Genomic DNA, 12,624 nt, shown 5'->3' with positions numbered 1-12,624 from the left:
TAGAGATGGTAGTAACTTAGGCTAAGACAATAGCTACAGAGGTGATCAGAGGTAAGATTTAGGATAGGTTTTAGAGAAGAAACAGACATGACTTGATAATTAATAAAATGTAGGGGTAAAGGGAGATGAAGTATCAAAGATGACTCCAAGAGCTGGGTGCAGTGGTGTGTGCCTGTAGTCCTAGCTACTCAGGAGGCTGAGGCAGGAGGATCCCTTGTGCCCAGGAGTTTGAGACCAGTCTGGGAAAGACAGCAAGACCCTACCTAACAAAAAAAAAAAAAAAGAAAGAAAAGAAAAAATGGTTTAAAGAAAAAAAAGAATTTAAAAAAAATTTTTTTTAAAAATGTAATGACTCGAAGTGTCTGGTATGCCAAGGCACCTATCCCTAGTTAGGAAAGACTGGAGCAGTGTCAAAATCAGAATGAAAGATCGAAAGTTCCATTTTGGACATAGCTAAGTTAGAGATGTCTGAGCTCAGAAGAGAGGCATGAAATGAAAATATAAATCTGAAATTCATCAATATATTAAAAGTATCTGAGAAAGGAAACCGAGATCTGCACAGGGCTTCCCTTTGCCCATTCATCTCCCCTCACCCTTTAAACGTAAACTCGAGCCTGCTGCTCACCGACCTAGCATTGCTCTCGCCATGACTCTCAGCGATGCTGACGTGCAAAAGCAGATAAAGCATATGATGGCTTTCATTGAACAAGAAGCCAATGAGAAAGCAGAAGAAATAAATGCAAAGGCAGAAGAAGAGTTCAACATAGAGAAACGTTGGCTTGTGCAAACCCAAAGACTAAAGATTATGGAATATTATGAGAAGAAAGAGAAACAGATTGAGCAGCAGAAGAAAATTCAGATGTCCAATTTGATGAATTAAGTGAGACTCAAAGTCCTCAGAGCGAGAGATGACCTTATCACAGACCTACTAAATGAAGCAAAACAGAGACTCAGCAAGGTGGTAAAAGACACAACCAGGTACCAAGCGCTGCTGGATGGACTGGTTCTCCAGGGTTTGTACCAGTTGCTGGAGCCCCGAATAATTGTTCATTGCAGGAAACAAAATTTCCCTCTGGTAAAGGCTGCAGTGCAGAAGGCAATCCCTATGTACAAAATTGCCACCAAAAACGATGTTGATGTCCAAATTGACCAGGAGTCCTACCTGCCTGAAGACATAGCTGGTGGAGTTGAGATCTATAATGGGGATCGTAAAATAAAGGTTTCCAACACCCTGGAAAGCCGGCTGGATCTCATAGCCCAGCAGATGATGCCAGAAGTCCGGGGAGCCTTGTTTGGTGCAAATGCCAACAGGAAGTTTTTGGACTAAGCCTTCAGGAGGTGGAGCTCATCCTCAGCTCTCCTGCTATGATGTGGAAGCTTCTGATATTTGAAGAAACACGAATGTCTCTGTAGCTTCCTCTTTACTGCCCCAGTATTGCTCTGTATTTATCAGTGATGCCCCTCTTGTCACTCATGCCTTGCCTAATTGTTCACAGTGGTGGAAAGCTTCATGTAATATGATCAGGACCCACCTCCAGTTCATCTGAAAGTAACACAGTGTCCAGTTGGTTCTCCAGCACTAGGGGAAGGGGCAGATGGTGGTCGCATGGGCTTCCTGGGTCTCCACTCTCCGTCTGGCCTAGAGGTGATGTGTTTGGTGTTTGGCCCTGCAGTCCCCACTGTTGAGGCTTAAGGTGCGTGTGGCACACCACTCCTTCCAGCAGTAGTCACTTTACTGTTACCTGTTTAGGCCTAGAAGTTTTCCCTCATCTGTAAATGTGATTTAAAATCTAAGCCATGAATATGCTTTATTTATTAAAAGAGTTACACGGAAAAAAAAAAAAAAAGTATCTGAGGCTGGGAGTGGCTATGGTCATCTGGCCCTAAGGAGATGTAAAGATGCCAGATTCTGTATTAAGTTGATAAGAAGATCCTCAAATGTGCAGCAGATATTCCTTGTCACTTTATGGACAACTGGATTCATCTTAAGTTTTTTCTCTTGGTCAAAAGTGAATCGCAGCTGGGTGTGGTAGCTCACACCTGTAATCCCAGCACCTTAGGAGGCCAAGGCAGGCAGATCATTTGAACTCAGAATTCAAGACCAGCCTGGGCAACATGGTGAAGCCCTCTTTCTATTTAAAAAAAAAAAATTAGCTGGGCATGGTGGCACATGCCTGTAATCCCAGCTACTCGGGAGGTTGAGATGGGAGGATGGCTTGAGCCTAGGAGGTGGAGGTTGCAGTGAGCCAAGATGGTGCCACTGCACTCCAGCTTGGGCAACAGAGAGTCAGACCCTGTCTCAAAAAACAATAATAATAATTTAAAGTTTTTTTAAAAAAAAAGTGAATCCCTGGCCAGGCAAGGTGGCTTATGCCTGTAATCCCAGCACTTTGGGAGGCCGAGGCGGGTGGATTACCTGAGGTTGGGAGTTCGAGACCAGCCTGACCAACATGGAGAAACCCCATCTCTACTAAAAATACAAAATTAGCCAGGCACAGTGGTGCATGCCTGTAATCCCAGCTACTTGGGAGGCTGAGGCAGGAGAATCCCTTGAACCCGGGAGGCAGATGTTGTGGTGAGCTGAGATCCTGCCATTGCACTCTAGCCTGGGCAACAAGAGCATAACTCCGTCTCAAAAAAAAGAAAAAAAAAAAGTGAATCCCTACATTCCAGTGTGGCCCTTAGACCTTTCAAACAGGGTTTCTGCCCAGCCCCACCTCTGAGCAGATCCCTGCTCTGGAGTGACATCTGCAACATTTTCTAAGAAATGATGCTTGGAACCAGCTGGGGCCAGCAGAGCTTCCCAGTGGGACACGTCAAGTCTGAATGAAGATCCATGTGAGCCACAATTTCTATTTTTTTTCTTCTTCAGAAGAAAGCACAGTTGGCTGGACACTGTGGCTCATGCCCGTAATCCTAGCACTTTGGGAGGCCGACGTGGGCGAACTGCCCGAGCTTAGGCATTCAAGACCAGCCTGGGCAACATGGCAAAACCCTGTCTCTACTAAAAATACAAAAATTAGTAGGACATGGTAACCCATGCCCGTAGTCCCAGCTACTTGGGAGGCTGAGACAAGAGAATCACTTGAACCTGGGAGCCAGAGGTTACAGTGAGCCGAGTTCATGCCACTGCACTCCAGCCTGGGTGACAGAGTGAGACCCTGTCTCAAAAAAATAAATAAATAAATAAATGAAGTAGAAGAAGAAAGCACAGGATTTTTCTCTTGGAGCATAGAAGGTCTTTCTAGGTATGACACAACACATAACCCATAAAAGGAAAAGTCAGGATTTTGACAATATAAAATAAAAATTCCACATTGAATCTATAAATTACCTTGGGCAATATGGCCATTTTCACGATATTGATTCTTCCTATCCATGAGCATGGTATGTTCTTCCATTTGTTTATGTCCTCTTTTATTTCACTGAGCAGTGGTTTGTAGTTCTCCTTGAAGAGGTCCTTTACATCCCTTGTAAGTTGGATCCTAGGTATTTTATTCTCTTTGAAGCAATTGTGAATGGAAGTTCATTCATGGTTTGGCTCTCTGTTTTTCTGTTACTGGTGTATAAGAATGCTTGTGATTTTTGCACATTAATTTTGTATCCTGAGACTTTGCTGAAGTTTCTTATCAGCTTGAGGAGATTTTGGGCTGAGACAATGGGGTTTTCTAAATATACATAGATTCAATGCCATCCCCATCAAGCTAGCAATGAGTTTCTTCACAGAATTGGAAAAAACTGCTCTAAAGTTCATATGGAACCAAAAAAGAGCCCGCATCTCCAAGACAATCCTAAGTCAAAAGAACAAAGCTGGAGGCATCACGCTACCTGACTTCAAACTATACTACAAGGCTACAGTAACCAAAACAGCATGGTACTGGTACCAAAACAGAGATATAGACCAATGGAACAGAACAGAGTCCTCAGAAATAATACCACACATCTACAGCCATCTGATCTTTGATAAACCTGAGAAAAACAAGAAATGGGGAAAGGATTCCCTATTTAATAAATGGTGCTGGGAAAATTGGCTAGCCATAAGTAGGAAGCTGAAACTGGATCCTTTCCTTACTCCTTATACGAAAATTAATTCAAGATGGACTAGAGACTTAAATGTTAGACCTAATACCATAAAAACCCTAGAAGAAAATCTAGGTAATACCATTCAGGACATAGGAATGGGCAAGGACTTCAAATCTAAAACACCAAAAGCAACGGCAACAAAAGCCAAAATTGACAAATGGGATCTAATTAAACTAAAGAGCTTCTGCACAGCAAAAGAAACTACCATCAGAGTGAATAGGCAACCTACAGAATGGGAGAAAATTTTTGCAATCTACTCATCAGACAAAGGGCTAATATCCAGAACCTACAAAGAACTCAAACAAATTTACAAGAAAAAAACAAACAACCCCATCAAAAAGTGGACAAAGGATATGAGCAGACATTTCTCAAAAGAGGACATTCATACAGCCAACAGACACGTGAAAAAATGTTCATCATCACTGGCCATCAGAGAAATGCAAATCAAAACCACAATGAGATGCCATCTCACACCAGTTAGAATGGCAATCATTAAAAAGTCAGGAAACAACAGGTGCTGGAGAGGATGTGGAGAAATAGGAACACTTTTACACTGTTGGTGGGATTGTAAACTAGTTCAACCATTATGGAAAACAGTATGGCGATTCCTCAAGGATCTAGAACTAGAAGTACCATATGACCCAGCCATCCCATTACTGGGTATATACCCAAAGGATTATAAATCATGCTGCTTTAAAGACACATGCACATGTATGTTTATTGCGGCACTATTCACAATAGCAAAGACTTGGAATCAACCCAAATGTCCATCAGTGACAGACTGGATGAAGAAAATGTGGCACATATACACCATGGAATACTATGCAGCCATAAAAAAGGATGAGTTTGTGTCCTTTGTAGGGACATGGATGCAGCTGGAAACCATCATTCTCAGCAAACTATCACAAGAACAGAAAACCAAACACCGCATGTTCTCACTCATAGGTGGGAACTGAACAATGAGATCACTTGGACTCGGGAAGGGGAACATCACACACCGGGGCCTATCATGGGGAGGGGGGAGGGGAGAGGGATTGCACTGGGAGTTATACCTGATGTAAATGACGAGTTGATGGGTGCTGACGAGTTGATGGGTGCAGCACACCAACATGGCACAAGTATACATATGTAACAAACCTGCACGTTATGCACATGTACCCTAGAACTTAAAGTATAAAAAAAAAAAAAAAAAAGAATCCACATTACAAAACCTACCATAAGCAAAATACAAAAGACAGAAAATCAAACTGGAAAAAAATTAAAACTCTTATTAGTGACAAATTTATGTTGTTGAAAGAAAAACTTCAGCCAAATTAAATTTAAAAGAGTGTAATTGAGCAATGAATGATTCATGAATCAGGCAGCCTCTAGAATCAAGCAGATTCAGAGAGACTCTAGGGGTTCCTCATGGTCAGAACAAATTTATAGACAAAAAAAAGTAAGGTAATATACAAAAATCGGAAATGAGGTACAGAAACAGCTGGATAGGTTACAGGTTGGCCTTTGCCTTATTTGAACACAGTTTGAACACTCAGCAGTCTATGAGTGGTTGAAGTATGACTGCTGGGATTGGCCAAGACTCAGCTATCATTACAGATGCATAGTCTTAAATTAGGTTTTCAATCTTGTGTGCCTATTAAGCTATGTTACGATTTGTCAATGATGATTCAAATATAGAAGTATGGAATCTTTCTCAGGCCATATTTAGTTTGCTTTAACAATCTAAAAACTAAGACTGAGATGTCGGAGAAACCAAGAGAAGAAAGTGTCAAAGACGATGAGAACAATCAAATGCATCCCATTCTGCTGACAGATCGAGAAGAAAGAGACTGAAAAGGGCCCCTTAGATATATTTGTGTGGAAGTCATAAGGTGCCTTAGCCATTTTAATAGATTGGTGGTGGTCAAAATGCAAGGAAATGGGAATAGCATGTGCAGGACATTCTTTCGAGATACTCTCTGTTAAACAGAGCAGAGAAACACTGGTAGTGAAGGATATTGGGTTAGGTCTAGTAAAAAGCTTGCATTTGTTTTGTGTTGATTTGCCTCATTTTGACTTTTAATGATAGAATCTTGATGGGATTTTCAAATTGAGCAAGAGAGGTTGAAAATGTCAGAAACAGTGTGGCTAAGACTGTCTTTGTCCTCTAATAGCCATTCTCTCATCTTCTATGGTAGTAGAGTCTGTGAATTTCAGCAGAGTAAATTACCTCCTGGAACAAAAATGACATTTCTTCACTTCCCTTGCAGTAGAATAATGTGTCCAAGTTCTAGCCATGGAAATAAAGGCAGAAATGTCTTGTGCAACTTCTAGGAAGTGTCCTTAAAGGAAAGGGCTCTCTTTTTCCTGCTGGCAAGAGTGTAGATATGATGGCTGGAGCATGAGCCACAAGATGGAAGCCACATTTTGGGGATGGTGGGCAAGATCAAAGCAGCCTGGTTTCCTGCTGATCACAGTGTTGTCATGCAAGTCCTGCATGGGCTGTGTCTATGTGAGGGAGGAATAAATGTTGACCTCCTTTAAAGCTGCTGTTATTTTCAGTTTTTTGTCACTGATGACCTAATATTAACTAGGAGAGGGCCAGGCGAGGTGGCTCACGCCTGTAGTCTCAGCACTTTGGGAGGTCGAGGCAGGTGGATCACCTGAGGTCAGGAGTTTGAGACCAGCTTGACCAACATGGTGAAACCCCCGTCTGTACTAAAAATACAAAAATCAGCCAGGTGTAGTGGTGCGCACCTGTAGTCCCAGCTTCTCAGAAGACTGAGGCAAGAGAATCACTTGAGCCTGAGAGGTGGAGGTTGCAGTGAGCTGAGATTGTGGCACTGTACTCCATCCAGCCTGGGTGACAGAGCGAGACTCCATCTCAAAAAAAAAAAAAAAATTCAACTAGGAGAGGGGGAATAACTAAGATAATCAGATCCCTGAGAGATAGAAGAATATAAATGTATCAGCCCTTTGTAAGAGGGATGTTTCATCAACTGGGACCTGGGCTCGACTACTTGCCAGCTGTGTGATCTTAGGCAAGCTATATAACTTCTCTGCACCTGTATTTCATCATCTGTAAAATATTAGGATATAAGAGAAGGGGAAAGGGAGAGGATGGCTACAGATGCAAGCAGGGTTTTAATCTGTTGTAACAAAGACAAGGGAATGTCTGTCTGCATGGCTTCTAAATTATCTCTAAAATAGAAGGCAAAATCAATAAGTGAAAGTGGGTGGTGTGAGGGCAGAGGATGCAGAGAATATGAAAAGATCTACAAAGTTATGAAAAAGTTATTGTAGAAAAAGAGCAAGCTGACTAGAGAAACATGGAAAAATTACCAGGCAGCACTGAGGAACCATGTGAGTCTGGGGATCATGAATTTATCATTATATCACTTTTTCTAGCTATAGAATTTACTGTAACAATTTCAGCTATTCTGGTTCAGAAGAAGAAAATAAAAGTGATTGGGATCATTTGAGATTGAAGTTCAGCCAGATGAAAATGACAGAGGAGAGGGGAATGCAGGAGCTGAGCGTATCTGCGAAGGAATTACTATAATGTTAGATTACAAAGTATAATTTTAAATGGCAGAAAGCCAGGAGCAGGTGGGTAAACAGAGAGAAAAGGAGGATAGATTGGATGCATTGATGAAGTCAGAGAGCTATTGCATTGGTGGGGGTGCCCATCCATCACACCACCCATGCACTCATGTGCACACAAATATGCATGCACAACCACATATATTGGTTTCCTAGTTTAATTTCTATTTGGAAGCTGAAAAATATCCCCCCAAGGATTAGCTTCTTCACAGAATAGAGATGGGGTAAAATAAAATGTATAACTGTCTAGTTTTCAGGACTAGATTTCACCCTTGTTCAGCCTACCCAAGAACGGGGCTGAGACACTTCCTTCCACATTACACTCCCCTTCCTGTGTGTCAAAGATCTGATGGCTTCAGTGGAGCTTACAAGTATCCTGAGTCATTTTAAATGAATTTCCACATGAGACAGTGTGATTGGAGTGTGGCAAGATCTCAGGACACAGAGAGGTGACCTTCATCCTATGTAAGATGTAGGCAGCTGCGATGGAGGGCCTTCTCCCAGGAATGACTGGAAGATCATCTGTCAACACTGGTGACATTGGGTGTTCATGTGACTGTTGACAGGAGGTCTGCACTGCTTCTGTGCTGCTTCCTCATGCTGGCTGATGGGGGGAGGAAAGTATGTTATTCTTGCCCCTATCCTCTCCTGAGCTGGAGTCTCCTGTAGGGCAGGGCCTTTCCTACTAACAGGTATATCCCCAGCTTCTTGGTCTGAGCCTGACACAGAACAGTGTGTGTGTTGGCAGGGGTGGGTGGGAATAAATGGATGATTCCCTGACTCTAGATAGAGCTAAGTTATTGTCATTAAGTAAATACTCCCTACATCTTCCACAGGGCAGGGTGGTGAGGGGCAGTTCTTAAAATTTAACTTTTCCTTCGGCCTCCACCTCACTGTAACCATAGATTTCCTCTCTCCTGACAATAGACAGTGTGGACAAGGCATGGAAGACTGGGGAAGTTATCAGCTAGACCTCATTAAATCAATGATAGTCAATACAGATAAAGCATCTACTATGTGTAAGGCTGTAGATACTGTATAGTTGGTGATGAAATATAAGATGCAACTTTAAAAGTTTGCCTCAGGTACTAAAAGTCTTCTTCTGTCTTATCTGTTGATCTAAGTACTATCTCATTGTATCTTCACAACCTTATATTATCTCTTATCTCCATGTCACACAGAAAGAAATTGAAGCTCAAAAACTGATGTGCTTTGTCCAGGTCACACAACTAATAAGTGGCAGAACAAGGATTCTAATCCAGATAGCTTGAGTTTAAATTGCAGCCCCTTGGCTGGGCGTGGTGTCTCATGCCTGTAATCCCAGCACTTTGGGAGGCTGAGGCAGGTGAATCACCTGAGGTCAGGAGTTTGAGACAAACCTGGCTAACACAGTGAAACTCTGTCTCTACTAAAAATACAAAAAATTAGCCAGGCGTGGTGGTGGACGCCTGTAATCCCAGCTACTCCGGAGGCTGAGGCAGGAGAATGGTGTGAACCCAGGAGGCGGAGCTTGCAGTGAGCTGAGATTGCACCACTGCACTCCAGCCTGGGCGACAGAGTGAGACTCCATCTCGATAGATAAATAAATAAATAAATAAATAAATAAATAAATAAATAAATAAAAATAAACAAATAAATTGCAGCCCCTACTATTGGGGGTTCTACATACACTGCGTTGGAATTGCCTGACTAGAGAAAATTTCTTCCGGATTTCGGCTCTTAAATGTATAGATTACCAGCTTTCCAGTAATCCCTAAAATTTCCACAAGAGGGAGACCTTTCCCCATCAGTGCTAGACTGCTGTCTGGAATTTCGAATCCCATTTGCAGTTTCACAGCTCAAGAATTGGCTGGCCACTTGTACAGATTATTTGTACAGGTTTCCTGACACAACAAAATGTAGATACCCTAAGCGAATGCCTGTTTAAATTACTCCAAATTAACTAGGAAGTTCTCTGTCCCAACCAGGCAGCCCGTTTTTTCCCTCTGCCAGTCACTCTCCAAGCCAGGCACTCAGTTCGCCACAGAGGCAGGGCCTGTATAAGCTTTCGATCTTTAAATACCTTTCCCTCCCCAAGTTCTAGTCATTATCCAATAGCCTAGAAGCCTCCACAATAGGTTTCAGAAGTTCTAAAACGTTGTCTCACCTTTCCCACTACCAGCCCTGCAGAAAACTTTGTTCATAATGAATTTTTCCCCTCCTGGACCTCAACCATCACTACTATCCAAGGGCTTACAGAGTGTCTGAGCAACAGGTATGGAATCCTATCATGTCATACCAGGAACCACTTCTCAGCAAAAGAGGTGTAAAGTGGGCATATGACTATTGTATCCACTGGTCACATTACAGCAGACCACCTAGAAACTGCCAGCCTAACACAGTGATAGAATCAGCTGGTAGATGCACAGCTGAAGCACAAACATGGAAGTAATTCCTAGAGAGGAGGAGGTGCCATCTTCTAGCATGCAGTATACACTTTAAACCAACAACCTGGTGTTCTGTTCCCAAAAGGTAAAACATAAGGGTTCAGAACCAAAGAGAGAAAGCAGGTATGGCCCTGTTCACCATCACTCCCAGTAATCAACGTGGGAAATTTGTGATTTCTGCCCCTACAACTCTAGGCTCTGCTGCTTTAGAGGCTCTGATTCCCAATGGGGAAATGTATCCAGCAGGGGAATGGGTTATGGTTGTTGCCTAGGAACTGTGGGTTCCTGCGTGCAGAGGCCAGCAGGCAAGAAGAGGCATGATCATAGTGGCTGTAGAGTTGATCCTGATTTGACAATCAGGATCCTGATTGTTGATCCTGATAATACAACTGTTAGAAAATGGAGACATGGGGGATATGCTTGGCAGCCAGCTGGCCCACTTGGGTGCCTCTTGGTAGTCCCTGCCCTATTTTGATGGTAAAAAGACAAGTGCAGCAGCATGGCTTGAGAACAGCATGGATACTGGGGCTCAGACCCCCCAGGGAGAAAGTTTGCATCACACCATCAGGTAAGCCACTGAAATCAGCAGAGATGCCCACTAAGGGTGAAGGAAAGCTAAAAAGAATAAAAGAAGAAAATGATGAGTATCAGTTGCTGTCCTGAGAGAGGCTTCAGAGAGCTATAATTCTTTCCACTATCTTTCTTCTAACTTCCACCATGAAGAGAGACTCATTAGCATGCTAGAGGAGCTGTTCCAGACTTCTGTGAAATGAATCCAAGTGGCACAAGAGGTAATCTGTGGTGGACACTGTGATGTGCCACATGACCTCCCTTCAGGAACAAAGGGCTTATTCCCCCATGTAAACCAAAAATAAAAATCTAAGCCCCCTGACCGACTGATAGACTCCCCTGTCTGCCAAAGACATTCCAATCTAAACCAGAAAATCTAGTTCAGGCCATGATCGAAAGTGGGGATTGGACATGCCTCATCATACTCTCCTCTCTTCAGAATTGGGAACAAGTGACCAGCATTAACATTTAAAAAGATCTGGCCAGGTGCAGTGGCTCACGCCTGTAATCCCAGCACTTTGGGAGGCCGAGGTAGGTGGATCACGAGGTCAGGAGTTCAAGACCAGCCTGGCCAACATGGTGAAACCTCATCTCTACTAAAAATACAAAAATTAGCTGGGCGTTGTGGCAGATGCCTGTAATCCCAGCCACTTGGGAGGCCGAGGCAGAGAATTGCTTGAACCCGGGAGGCAAAGGTTGCAGTGAGCCGAGATCACACCACTGTACTCCAGCCTGGGCAACAGAGCAAGACTCCATCGCAAAAAATAAAATATAAAATAATAAATAATAAATAAATAAAAGATCTTAAAGGGGAAAACCTACATCCTGTCCACAATCCTTTTTTTTTTTCCTCCAGGTCTCTCCTCTGATCCAGAAGAAAATTAAGAGTCTGACACCTGTTTAAGTCCGATAACAGCTCTGATGCCTGCTACATGGAGGTTTCATCTGCAAGATAAAATCTTGGTCTCTAGGTCGGGCTTGGTGGCTCATGCCTGTAATCCCAGAACTTTGGGAGGCTGAGGTAGGTGGATCACCTGAGGTCGGGGGCTCGAGACTGGCCTGGCCAACATGGCGAAACCCCGTCTCTACTAAAAATACAAAAATTAGCCAGATGTGGTGGCAGGCGCCTGTAATCCCAGCTACAGGAGAATTGCTTGAACCCAGGAGGCGGAGGTTGCAGTAAGCCAAGATCGTACCACTGCACTCCACCGAGCAAGACTCTGTCTCAAAAAACAAAACAGAACAAAAACAAACAAACAAACAAAAATCTTGGTCTCCACAACACCTCCGTATCTTAACCTAGACATGCTTTTCATTTTTTATTTTTTTATTTTTTTTTGAGATGGAGTTTTGCTCTTGTCACCCAGGCTAGAGTGCAATGGCCCGACCTTGGCTCACTGCAACCTCCACCTCCCGGGTTCAAGCGATTCCCCTGCCTCAGCCTCCTGAGTAGCTTGGATTACAGGCACCTGCCACCATGCCTGGCTAATTTTTTGTATTTTTAGTAGAGACAGGGCTTCACCATGTTGGCCAGGCCAGTCTCGAACTCTTGACCTCAGGTGATCCACCTGCCTCAGCCTCCCAAAGTGCTGGGATTACAGGCGTGAGCTGCCATACCCTGCCGACATTCCTTTCTATTGATTCCAGCTCTTTAGATAATAACTCTTTTCAACCAACTGCCAATCAGAAAATCTTTGAATCTATCTATGACCTGGAGGCTCCTCTCCTCGACTCCCCCAACCTCCACTGCTTCCAGTTGTCTCGCTTTTCTGGACCAAACCAATGTACATTTTACATGTATTGATTGGCCTCTTACGTCTCCCTAAAAGATGTAAAACCAAGCTGTAACCTGACCAACTTGGGCACATGCTGTGCGTGTGCTCTCAGGGTCTCCTGGGGCTCTATCACAGGCCATTAGTCGCTCACTTTTGGCTCAGAATAAATCTCTTCAAGTATTTTACAA

At 43.3% G+C, this 12,624-nt stretch overlaps 1 long non-coding RNA gene and 1 pseudogene across 4 annotated transcripts in view; both read left to right on the top strand.

Moving 5' to 3' along the window:
- LOC105488681 (uncharacterized) overlaps positions 1 to 12,624 on the top strand; it is a 61,303-nt gene that overhangs the window by 45,687 nt on the left and 2,992 nt on the right. For 3 of the 4 annotated variants that reach the window (XR_011610889.1, XR_011610888.1, XR_011610887.1), the window contains 2 exons: positions 9,827 to 9,919; positions 11,518 to 11,682. This is a non-coding gene — a long non-coding RNA (uncharacterized lncRNA). The remainder of the gene's footprint in view (positions 1 to 9,826; positions 9,920 to 11,517; positions 11,683 to 12,624) is intronic. The other variant, XR_011610890.1, reaches the window with a different exon arrangement.
- LOC105488680 (V-type proton ATPase subunit E 1 pseudogene) lies at positions 616 to 1,803 on the top strand (annotated as a pseudogene).

Source organism: Macaca nemestrina, chromosome 12, assembly GCF_043159975.1.
Source record: "Macaca nemestrina isolate mMacNem1 chromosome 12, mMacNem.hap1, whole genome shotgun sequence".
NCBI lineage: Eukaryota > Metazoa > Chordata > Mammalia > Primates > Cercopithecidae > Macaca > Macaca nemestrina.
The sequence above is the reverse complement of the archived record's forward strand: the minus strand, read 5'-3'. Positions and strand labels throughout refer to the sequence as shown.